Raw genomic sequence first — 10,723 nt, 5'->3', positions numbered from 1 at the left:
TGTTGGGAAAAGTGGACAGGTCCATGCAAAAAATGAAACCAAACCACCAACTTACACTACACACAAAAGGCATAAAAGACTTAAATATAAGTTATGAAATAATAAAAATCCTAGAATAATATGTAAACAGCAAAATCTCAGACTTCTCACATAGAAAAACTTTCCCGCATATATAGGTCAGGGGAAGAAAAACAGTCATTTATTTCCCAAAGAGTAAAGAACCCACTGCGCAGTCTCTGAAACGAAGCGCCATTTGGTGTAGAAAAATGCCCTGCCATTTTTTCTAAGAAGGAAGGGCGGGGGAGTGATGAGCAGCTCCCACGCATGGAGCAACACTGCCCCCTGCTGACCAGAGAAACGGAACGGGACCAAACACACAACAAAAACACCATTTCCACGACTTTCCCGCGCGGAGCCTGGGGATGCGTGGCTGAACACGAACCGGACCACGGAAACAGCACAGAAAGGCAAAGAACGCGCCCAGGGGTTCCAGGGCACCAGCCCCCACAATGCCACTTTCATAGTCCCGCCCCAGGAACCGTAGAAACAAAGACAGGAAGTCCCTTGGCCAGGACAGGAAGCACCTGAAGGCGCTGCACACTGATTGGCCAGTCGTGCGCATGCGCACGATATACCAGTGAAGTACCTGCCAGTATTCCGCCTGCATATACAGTGCTAGAGGTTTTCTTGTACACTGTGATGGAATTTTGGGCTGAGGGAACTGAACAATGATGCCCAGGTGCTGTGGCCCAAGAACCGCTGCTGTGTCCCAATTCCCTCGACATCCTTCTCCTGCTCCCCCTGTCTCTAGCCATGACAGAGTTCATCCTCTGACATGGGTTCAGCCCTTATTCCTGGGAACCCTCCTGGGAACCTCAAGGTCCAGGAGCCTGACCTGATCAACCCTGACACGTTCTCAAGGAGGTTTTACTGCTCCTTCCCTTGTTGTGTCCACCTCCGCATAGACATGCTCTGCACATCAGGAAATCCAGCGCTGCTTTGTGATGTCCCTTCCAAGCATTGCCTCTCTGATCACCTGTGCACACCATGGTAAACCAGCTCTCTTCCTCTAATGCCTGTGGTTAGAGAGCATTCAACCTTTGGCGAATTTCAGTTTGGATCCCACAGCCCTCCTCACCACCCAGCAGGCCCTTGCTTACCTAGTATACCTAGGCCAGTGGTCGGCAAACTCATTAGTCAACAGAGCCAAATATCAACAGTACTTCTTCAAAATAGACTCGCCCAGGCCGAAAACCAACTTCTTCGCATGGGCCACGAAGTTTCAATCGCACTGTACCTGCATGTGGTATTTTCTGGAAGAGCCACACTCAAGGGGCCAAAGAGCTGCATGTGGCTCGCGAGCCGCAGTTTGCCAACCACGGACCTAGGCCTATAAACTCCCCATCTAATATAGCTCTCTTGCTCCTTTCTCCCCCCTCCACACTCTCATGCTCTGTCCCTGCCTGTATGTGAGCACCTGAGCATTGATGACAAAAACACAAACCTCACTGAATTGTTCATCTTATATGCATCACCAGGGGACCATTGCCTCTCACTGTCACCCTGCTCCAACCTCCATCACTACCTCCCTCACCAGCACCCTCTTCCATTTCAATGGGGAAGACAGAAGCAATGAGGGTGACTTCTCGCAGGTCCCAAATCCAACCGAGCGGGTCTCTGCCCTGACAGTCTCTGCTGCGCCTGAGCATACCTGCTCCCGCCTGCAGCCAGCCCTCACGCGTGCTCAGGATCCCATGTCCTCCGCCTGCTCAGGGACTCTGCTCCTGCACTTACCATCACTCCTCTCCTGAACTGTCTCCAAGCAGGAAGGGAGAGGAAACCCAAAGGGGATCTACAGAGCCTATTCGTGGCTTCCAAGGAATCAGCACATGGGTATTAGAAGCAGAGGGCTGTTGGCTTTTCGGTATGTTACTTACCACCCCCAAAACAAGACAACACCCCAAGACGGAGGGAGCAGACAGCCCTAAGGATCCTGAGGATGTTGAATAGATAACAGAGTGTTGGGAAGTTGGGGTGCACCTCAGAGGAGATGCTTTAAATCAAAGAGGGAGAAGCAGGGTTTCCAAGCAGTACCAGGTTGCAGGAAGACCCCCATCCTCACTCCTGCTACCATTCTTACCTCAGTGATCCACAGAGTTACCAGGTTGAAAGACGCAAGATCACCCAAGTCAAAGGCCTACATTGGTAATATAGGGGGAAAGAACAAGATTGAGTGAACTAAAGAAGGGAATCCTGGAAGGAAACAGAAGAGTTTTGGGAAAAGAGGCATAAGAGGGAAGGTGAGTTGTACTGGAGGACCAGACAGCAGTCCTGTGATGAGGGCAGTGGGTGCAAGGGGCTTGGGGTTGGGGTTGGGGTGACGGCAGGAGCTGGAGTCATGGGCACTTGAATGGCCACCAAGTTCAGACAAAATGTCTCTGCAGACACTTCTCCTTGCAGGACCGTAGAAGCCCAGGAAGCCAGGAGAGCTAGGAGAGGTTTGCCTTGTCTGGGTCCTGGACGCGGATGGATTTAAAGCACCTGTAAGGCTAAGCCTGTGGATGAGACTGGCCTCGGTCACTCACACCTGCTGGTGATGAGGCCGTGCTCTGGGGTCCCTGAGATGAGGAACAGCGGGGCTGGGCCATGGGGCAGTAGAGCGGAGCTAGCTTCTGGTTCTAGTCCCTGCGGAGGTGGGCATCCATCTCCCCACAGATCCCCACAAAGGGCACGGTGGGTTGTTAGAAGGGCAGGGAGAAACAGGACTCAACTTCAGCATCTTACTGAGGGCCACAGGTCTCAGGCCGCCATGAGACAACTGTGAGCCTGTGTCTGGGGTGAAGGAGCAGGGTCCAGTCCCTGAGATTTCTGCCGCTGCTACCTGGCCACAGCCGGGCACTCTAACCACTCAAGGTCTTTGTGCAGGAGTCCGTGTTTTCCCAAAGCTCTTCACCCCTGTGTGGGGGTGGGGGAGGGTAGGACCAGAGCTGAGACAGCAAACGATGAGGAATGGGGCTGAGGCGGACCATGATGGAAACTGGAAGAACCAAGCCCTTCCTACAGATTGACCCTTTCAGTCACCAGGTTGAGACAACAGGATCCCAGTGGCTTCTGGGGGACAAGTCCCTGGTTTCCCCTTGAGAGACTCTAGGGCCTCCAACCCTTTCTGTCCCCTTAAGAAGAAGGGGGTAGAGGGTATGGTTTTCTGAGCTGCAAGAACCCAATGAGGGAAAGGGGATGTAAATGCTTCCTAAGTCACATGGCCTCATGTACAGGAAGCCTGCTAAATTAAATTCTGATATTTAACTGATGGTTTGCATTATTCAATGGGCTCTTCTCTGTGGAAAACACACTCCAGTGACAAGGGGCACCCGAGTTGCCCAGAAGTGGAGAACTGAGACCTGCTCATAACTAGGAGGGTTTGATGGCTGCCATCCATGGACAAAAAGCGGTGCTTATGCTCAGGGCTGGGATGCGTAGGACACAAGGGCCGGGCCCCCCTTGAAGTATAGATTGTCTGGCCCTGGCTGGTTTGGCTCAGTGGATAGATCATCAGCCTAGGGACTGATTCAATTACGGTCAAGGGCACATGCCCAGGTTCCTGGATCAATCCCTGTTACAGGGCATGCCAGGAGGCAGCCGATCAATCAATGATTCTCTCTTATCATTTATGTTTCTATCTCTCTCTCCCCTCTCACTTCTTTTCTAAAATAAACAAAAATGTATTTAAAAACAAAGAACAGATTCTCTGAGGACAGCCGGCTGGGCAAGACATCCTGGGAGATGCTCTGGGTGTGCCAGCAGCTCTTTCGATACTCACCCAGGCCTCAGCTCAGAGAGGACACTGGCATGATTCACCTTCCAAAGAAATAAGGAGGAAAACAGCACCTTCTCCTAGTAAGAATACTGACTTTCTGCACCTTCCCCAGGCTTCCTTTCCTGGCTCTGGAAACCTTTTTCTGCAGCCCAGCTCCAGGACTCCAGCCTTGCAGTGATGGCCCGTGCTGTTCCAGGAGAAGGAGCCCAGCATGGCCTGTGGAGGCGAGGACGGCCTGGAGGAGGCCCTGCTGCCCTCAGTGACACCCTCACCAGCTCCTCCTCTCGGTGAGTCTGTCTGGGCCTCTCCGCTCGCTGTGATCTGTTTTAGGGTCCATTCACGGCCGGCTACACGCTGTCCTGGTTAAAGGCAGGGGAGGCAAGGACCCCCAGGTCGCCTCTCACAGGGACAGACTGGAAGGCGGGCACAGGAGCGCCTGTGGGGAAGGTGTGCCGACATCCCAGATTCACAGGGGCTCCTCTGACTGCACCGGCACTTGGGCTGATGCCTTCTGCCCGACTGTGCTGATCTTCAGCAGCAGTGCCCGCCTCTGAATGGGAATATTGGTGAGGGGAGAAGAGGACCCTGCCTTTGCTTCTAATCTGCTAACCGAGCTAAGATGCAACATGTGCATCCATATTCTTGACTCACCTCCCTTCTGAGATGTCTCATTTCTGACTGCCACTGGTTCTGTAGTTTGTTTCCCCATTGACTGGAACAGATGCTCTTTCCTTGTTTTCTCTCACGTTGACTCAAGATGACCCATATTTATGCTGGTCAATGGGGCATACTGTGGAATGTGTTCCTTGTTGAGAACAACAGGAGGTTAAAAGAGGAGGGTAAAGTCCTGATGCAAAAATGAACCTTAATACATTTAAATGCATCTTGTGTTTGATGAAAAAATCTCTAAGTATCTGATCACAAAATATTCTGAATAGTTAATATTGGAGGATGGGACTGCTGTTTGAATCACTTTATTACATTTTATCTGCTCTTCTTCATCCTCCCTCCCCCCAATTTTCCACAGTGAGGTTTGAGTGACTGCCATAAGGGAAGTATAGATTCATAAAGGCCCATAAAACCAAAATGACTTGGGGAAAGCCAATGAGGATCCCCTTCTGAGAAGCGTAAGTAAATGTTGCCAAGCAACCTAGGAGGTAGTTTAGAAGAAAAGGCGATTTGAAAGGCTAAGTGTTCCAGTCTATAGATTAGAAGTTTTCACCTCTGAACCCCCAGAAGGAGCAATTTAGGAAAGGTGGCTGCTAAGGCTGCAGAGGCCTAGAAACTTTCTACCAATTATGGGAAAGACTCAGGCCAGTTTTTTCAAGCAGGAAGGGCGGGGGAGAAGCGGCCTGGCTTGGAACACGATGCACTACTGCCCTCTAGTGTCCAGAGAAACGGAAAACCGCAAACTGTAGGGAAAATCCGTCTTCTGAGTGGACTTTCCAAGCCAGGTTAAGGTGAAGAGATATAATGATAAGTATCACTATATGAAAAAGAACCTACTCAAAAGGCCTCAGCAAGGCCATTTCTGTAGTCCTGCTCTGGGAACCAAAGCAATTGGCTGAAGTTCAGTTATATTTGAACAGTTGTGTGTAAAGCTGGTGCTGTGCTCAGATTGGCTGGTTCTGGGCATGCGCTCTGGGAGCCAGTGAGGTCGCCCCAGTATTGACTCCTGAGGTTTCCTTTCTGATCTAGCTGCAACCTATCAGCTTATAGAATAGGACCTGTGATGTCCAGACCTTGTCCAAGAAGCCAAGCGGCCCACCAGTGGCATAGGTACCAATCTCCTCCCCCTCCCTAGTCTTGAACAGGCCAGTCCTGTGAAATGTTCCCCCTTGCTCATCACTCCTTGGAAGCCTGCAGGCGACCTCTCGGCCCACGAGCTGCACTAGGTCAACATTCAGTCTAGAAATTCTAGGGCCATTCTTCACTTGCTCCACATCCTGTATGCCCCCACTGCCCCCCAGCCCAATATCACGCCTGGGCTTCAGGGAGCCCCGCGCCACTGCATCATATCCCTTTCTCGCATTCTCCTCCCCCTTCACCTCAAAAGCATGTCCCGTTTGTCCAGCTCCCTTCCTAATGCCTCCGCTTAGACAGCCTTCAAGTTGGTGGACGGCGAGGAGGGCTGTGGCATCCACACCGGACGCCCCTAAGGGTTGAGGGCTCTCTAAGCAGAGGCATTAGAGTAGAAAGCTGGTTGACCAGGGCAGGTGCTCAGAAGTGACCGGACAGCGGAGCTGGAAGGGACGTCACGGAGCGGCGCTGGGTTTCCTGATGTCCAGGGCATGGCCGTGGGGAGGTGGACAAAACATGAGGAGGAGCAGTAACCCTCCTTGAGCGCGTTAACCTTGACCAGGTCAGGCTCCTGGACCTGAGGTTAGCAGAGCTCGTTCATGGCCAGGGACAGTGGGAACAGGACGACGACGGCGAGGGCACGGGTAAGGGTCCTGCCCGTGTGGCGGCGGGGCGGCTGCAGCAGCCGGGTCATAGCACCTGGATGGACATCACAGATCGGGCTTCTCAGCCCGAGGTTCCAACCGGGTCTGCAGGACAACCTCCAGGACCCGCGGGCTGGGGGACTGGCAGGCACCTCACCGGGCACGGGTGCGCATGTGCAGACCTGGCCAATCAGTGCGCATGTGCAGACCTGGCCAATCAGTGCGCAGCGTCTCCCCAGGAACTTCCTGCTCGGGTGCCAGGACTTCCTGCCAGTGTTGCTGGGTTCCGAGGGCGGGACTGTGCTGGGTTCTGAGGGCGGGACTGTGAAAATGCCTTTCCTGGGCCCTTTCGCTGAAAACTCTCCGAGGGCCCTGCGACTTTCTATGCTGTCTTCGCTCCTCTGTGATGCTTCCGCAGTCCTACTGGTGTTCAGCCACAGACCCCCGACTCGCGGAAATGAGTCTTGTGCTGTGTGATGATGGAGTTCCGTTTCTCTGGACGGGAGGGGGCAGTGTTGCTCCACGCACCACAACTGCTCGCCTCTCCCCCCGCCCTTCCTTCTTAAAAAAAACGGTGGGGAACTATGATAGGACACATCTTTCTGCAAATAATGGAGCTCGGCCTCTGAGATTACCTGGCCTCACTGATCTTGAGGCAACTTGCTACCTTAGGAGGTATCTCTAGAGAAAACGTCGTGTCCCCTGGTTCCTCATATTTTATTTCTCCTCTGAATGGGCCTCAATGGTTTCCCCCAGTTGTTTTGACCCTTTATCATTATGTTCTTCAGATCCATTAGTCAGTCAAACCTCACTGTAGAAATTTGGAGGACTGATGAAATATAGTCACCTAAACCACAGTCCCATCACCCATCAATGACCATGAACAATACTTAGTGATGAATTTTCTTAGAGACTTTTCATACATGAAGGTGCTTTGTGTAAAATTCATATTGCTTTGTCAATTCAACATCTTTCATTAAACGGAGATTTTTCACATTAGTTACCTTCAGGAGAAATCATCTGAAAAGACTTTAACATTTTAAAATTCATTTCTCTTCCTAAAAGTACACATAGTCTGAAAGACTAATAATTATATTTAAAGGCTGACATAAAAAGCAGAAATGACCCCCTGACCTGTAATTTTCCCAAAGACCAGAGCTATATTTTTGCTTTGTTTTTGCTCACACCTGTATTTTCAAGAGGTCAAGAAATAAGTGCCCACTGCAAGAGAAACCATCTACCAAGTGAAAAGACGACCTCAGGCATGGTAACAAATCTTTGCAAACCACATATGTGACAAGCGATTAATATGCAGACTATAGAAAGAGCTCACAGGAGTATTAGCAAAAACCCAAGTAACCCAGTTTTAAAAGTCAGCTTAGGACCTGAATAGACATTTATCTAAAAAGCTATAGGAGAGGCCAACGGATACATGAAAAAATGCTCAAGATCTCTAGCTATTAGGGAAATGCAAATCAAAACCACAACGAAATGTCATTTCATGCCTGTTAATCTGTCTGCCATCCAAATGGCAAGAAGATAAGTCTAGTAAAGAAAGATCAGTCTTGGCTTTTTTTTGTGGTAATTTCTTCTTAAGGTATATAAATATCGAATCACTATGTTGTACACCCGAGACTCACATAATATTGCACATCAACTATATGTTAATTGTTTTTTAAATAACAAGGAAAAAAATACCGCTAGTGTGGATGTGCATCATAGGGAACTCTTGTACATTGTTGGTGGGAATTTAATTACTCCAGCCACTATGGAAAACATTATGCAGGATCCCCCAAATATTAAAAATAGAAGTATATTATCCAGGAGTTCTGCTTCTGGGAATATATGCAGAAAAAACAAAGAAAAAAAAGGAAACACAAGCTCAAAAAGATATCTGCACCCTCATGTTCATAGGAGTGATTTTTACAATAGCCAAGATATGCAAGCAACCTAAGTGTCCACTGATGGATAAGTGGGAAAAGTTTGTAGCACTGGAATATTATTCAGCCATTAAAAAGAAGAAATCCTACCATTTGCAATTATATAAATGGACTTTGAAGGCATTAAGCTAAGTGAAATAATTGAGAGAGAAAAAAATCCTGTATGATTTCACTTATATGTGGGATCTTTACAAAAAGAAAAGTCCTAGAAACGGAGATCAGACTTGTGGTTGCCAGAGGCAGATGGTGGGGGAAAGGGAAACTGGAGGAAGGTGATCAAAAGGTAGAAACTTGAGTTATAAGATAAAAAAGGGCGTGCCCTAACCGGTTTGGCTCAGTGGATAGAGCGATGGCCTGCGGACTCAAGGGTCCCAGGTTCGATTCTGGTCAAGGGCATGTACCTTGGTTGCGAGCACATCCCCAGTGGGGAGTGTGCAGGAGGCGGCTGCTCGATGTTTCTCTCTCATCGATGTTTCTGACTATCCCTCTCACTACCTCTCTGTAAAAAATCAATAAAATATATTAAAAAAAAAGATAAAAAAGGGCGAGGGATATAATGTAAACAGGAGTACTGTAGCTAACACTGCTGTACAATACATAGCAAAGTTGTTCAGGGAATAAATCCTCAGGATTCTCACCACAGGGAGAAAAGTGTTCTCTTTTCTTCTCTATTTTCTTGTTATGGCAATATTATGTGAGCAGGAGAAGATGGATGTTAGCTAATCCTATTGTGGCAATCATTTCACAATATATGTAAACCAAACCATCATGCTGTACACCGTCAAATTACACAGTGATGTGTGCCAATTCTTTCTCAATAAAACTGAGGGGGAAGCAGTGTGTTCTCAGTACTCATTTTTAAATAAATGAGCACCTATTAATTCCCTTCAGGTTCTTTTCTTTGTAAATACTGAATTGTTCCCTAATGCTGGGATGATATGTATGAAACACCTCCTACATGGCTTCCCTCCCGTTTCCATTGAGGACTCGATTGTGAGCAATAACTAAGTCATACATGCTTTGAAAAGTTTTGCCGGCTCTTTTACCCTCTTCCCCAGTGAGTCTTTTATTAGCCTCTGGTGTTGGGGGCAGGAAGGCATCCTGCAAAGCAGTGTGGGATCTGTAGCGTCTGACTGAACTTTGGGGCCCTCTGTGAGGAGCCCTGAGACCCCTGACTGTGTGCCAGCTTCCACAGGTATCAGATGAGGGCGGGAACAGCCTGTGCTTCACGGGGTGGTGGCCAGCATAAATCCCCCAACAGGGCGGAGCTGGGCAGTTGGAAATGTCGTGGCACCACTGCTGGTGCTATCTGCAATATTCCCTGTAATGTGTGTATCCGGTACAGAGTTTCCAGCCACAAGCCCAAGTGTGATAAAAGGCAGGCACTCTTGCCCTAATCGGTTTGGCTCAGTGGACAGAGCATCGGCCTTCGGACTGAAGGGTCCCGGGTTCGATTCAGGTCAAGGGCATGTACCTTGGTTGCGGGCACATCCCCAGGAGTGGGCGTGCAAGAGGCAGCTGATGGATGTTTCTCTCTCATCGATGTTTCTAACTCTCTATCCCTCTCCCTTCCTCTCTGTAAAAAAATCAATAAAATATGTTAAAAAAAAAGGCAGGCACTCTTGTAATTTACATGCAGCAGGTGACTTCAACTGGCCGCTTCTGCTTTGTGGGAGGAAGACTCAATAGTGACTTGGAGGGAAATTCAATAAGAAGATATATATGAGGAAAGCACACTGATACCTTCCTCAAAGACTACCCCCCAGGAATGTGAAAAGCATGTTGTGGTGCATGCATATTTTAACTGCCTCGGGTTGTTTAGAATAGAGTTTCAGAAGTAGAGTTCTGGATTGAAGGCGTAAACACGCAACAGGCTTGGTGCACACTGCAAGAAACACAGATCCATTTGTCTTGCCACCCACATACTGTGAGAATTCTTGTTCCTTCATACTCACACCAGAACCTGTTTGTGTTTTGAAAATACTCAGCGCATTTCCTTTAACAGTTGTATGTATAGAAAGAGACCGCCATTCTGTCATATATGGTGCAAGTTCTTTTCCTTGTTGTTGTTGTGTGTGTGTTGTTGTTTTCCTTTTAGTTATGTCTGTGGCTTTCAGATGCAGGGATAAATTTACTTTATGTAGCCATATCTACAGGGTCATTTTTTCCCTGTGTGGCTTTACTCTGGTACAAAACTGACAAGGCCCTTCCTAATCTGCCTGTCCTGTTATTTTCATCCCTATTTTTCTAACTCCATTCCCCTGCCTACCTCCAACTAAGGGGAGACCCACAACAAATGATACTTCACAGTAGCCAACACGTTAGAGAGAATTTCTCCTTCCCAGGCCCCTAATGGACCTTTCCTCTGTGCTTATGGACTAGTGGTATTAGCACCCGTAGATGCTCCTCTATAAACTTCTCCCTCTATTGTGGCTTTAGCTTTCTCTTACCTCAAATGTTCTACCGCAGATTCTAACTCAGAAGGTCGCCCAAGCATGAAGATTATTTTAAACTCCACACGT

Source organism: Myotis lucifugus, unplaced genomic scaffold (assembly GCF_000147115.1).
Source record: "Myotis lucifugus unplaced genomic scaffold, Myoluc2.0 scaffold_169, whole genome shotgun sequence".
Classification (NCBI taxonomy): domain Eukaryota; kingdom Metazoa; phylum Chordata; class Mammalia; order Chiroptera; family Vespertilionidae; genus Myotis; species Myotis lucifugus.
Note: the sequence above shows the minus strand (reverse complement) of the source record.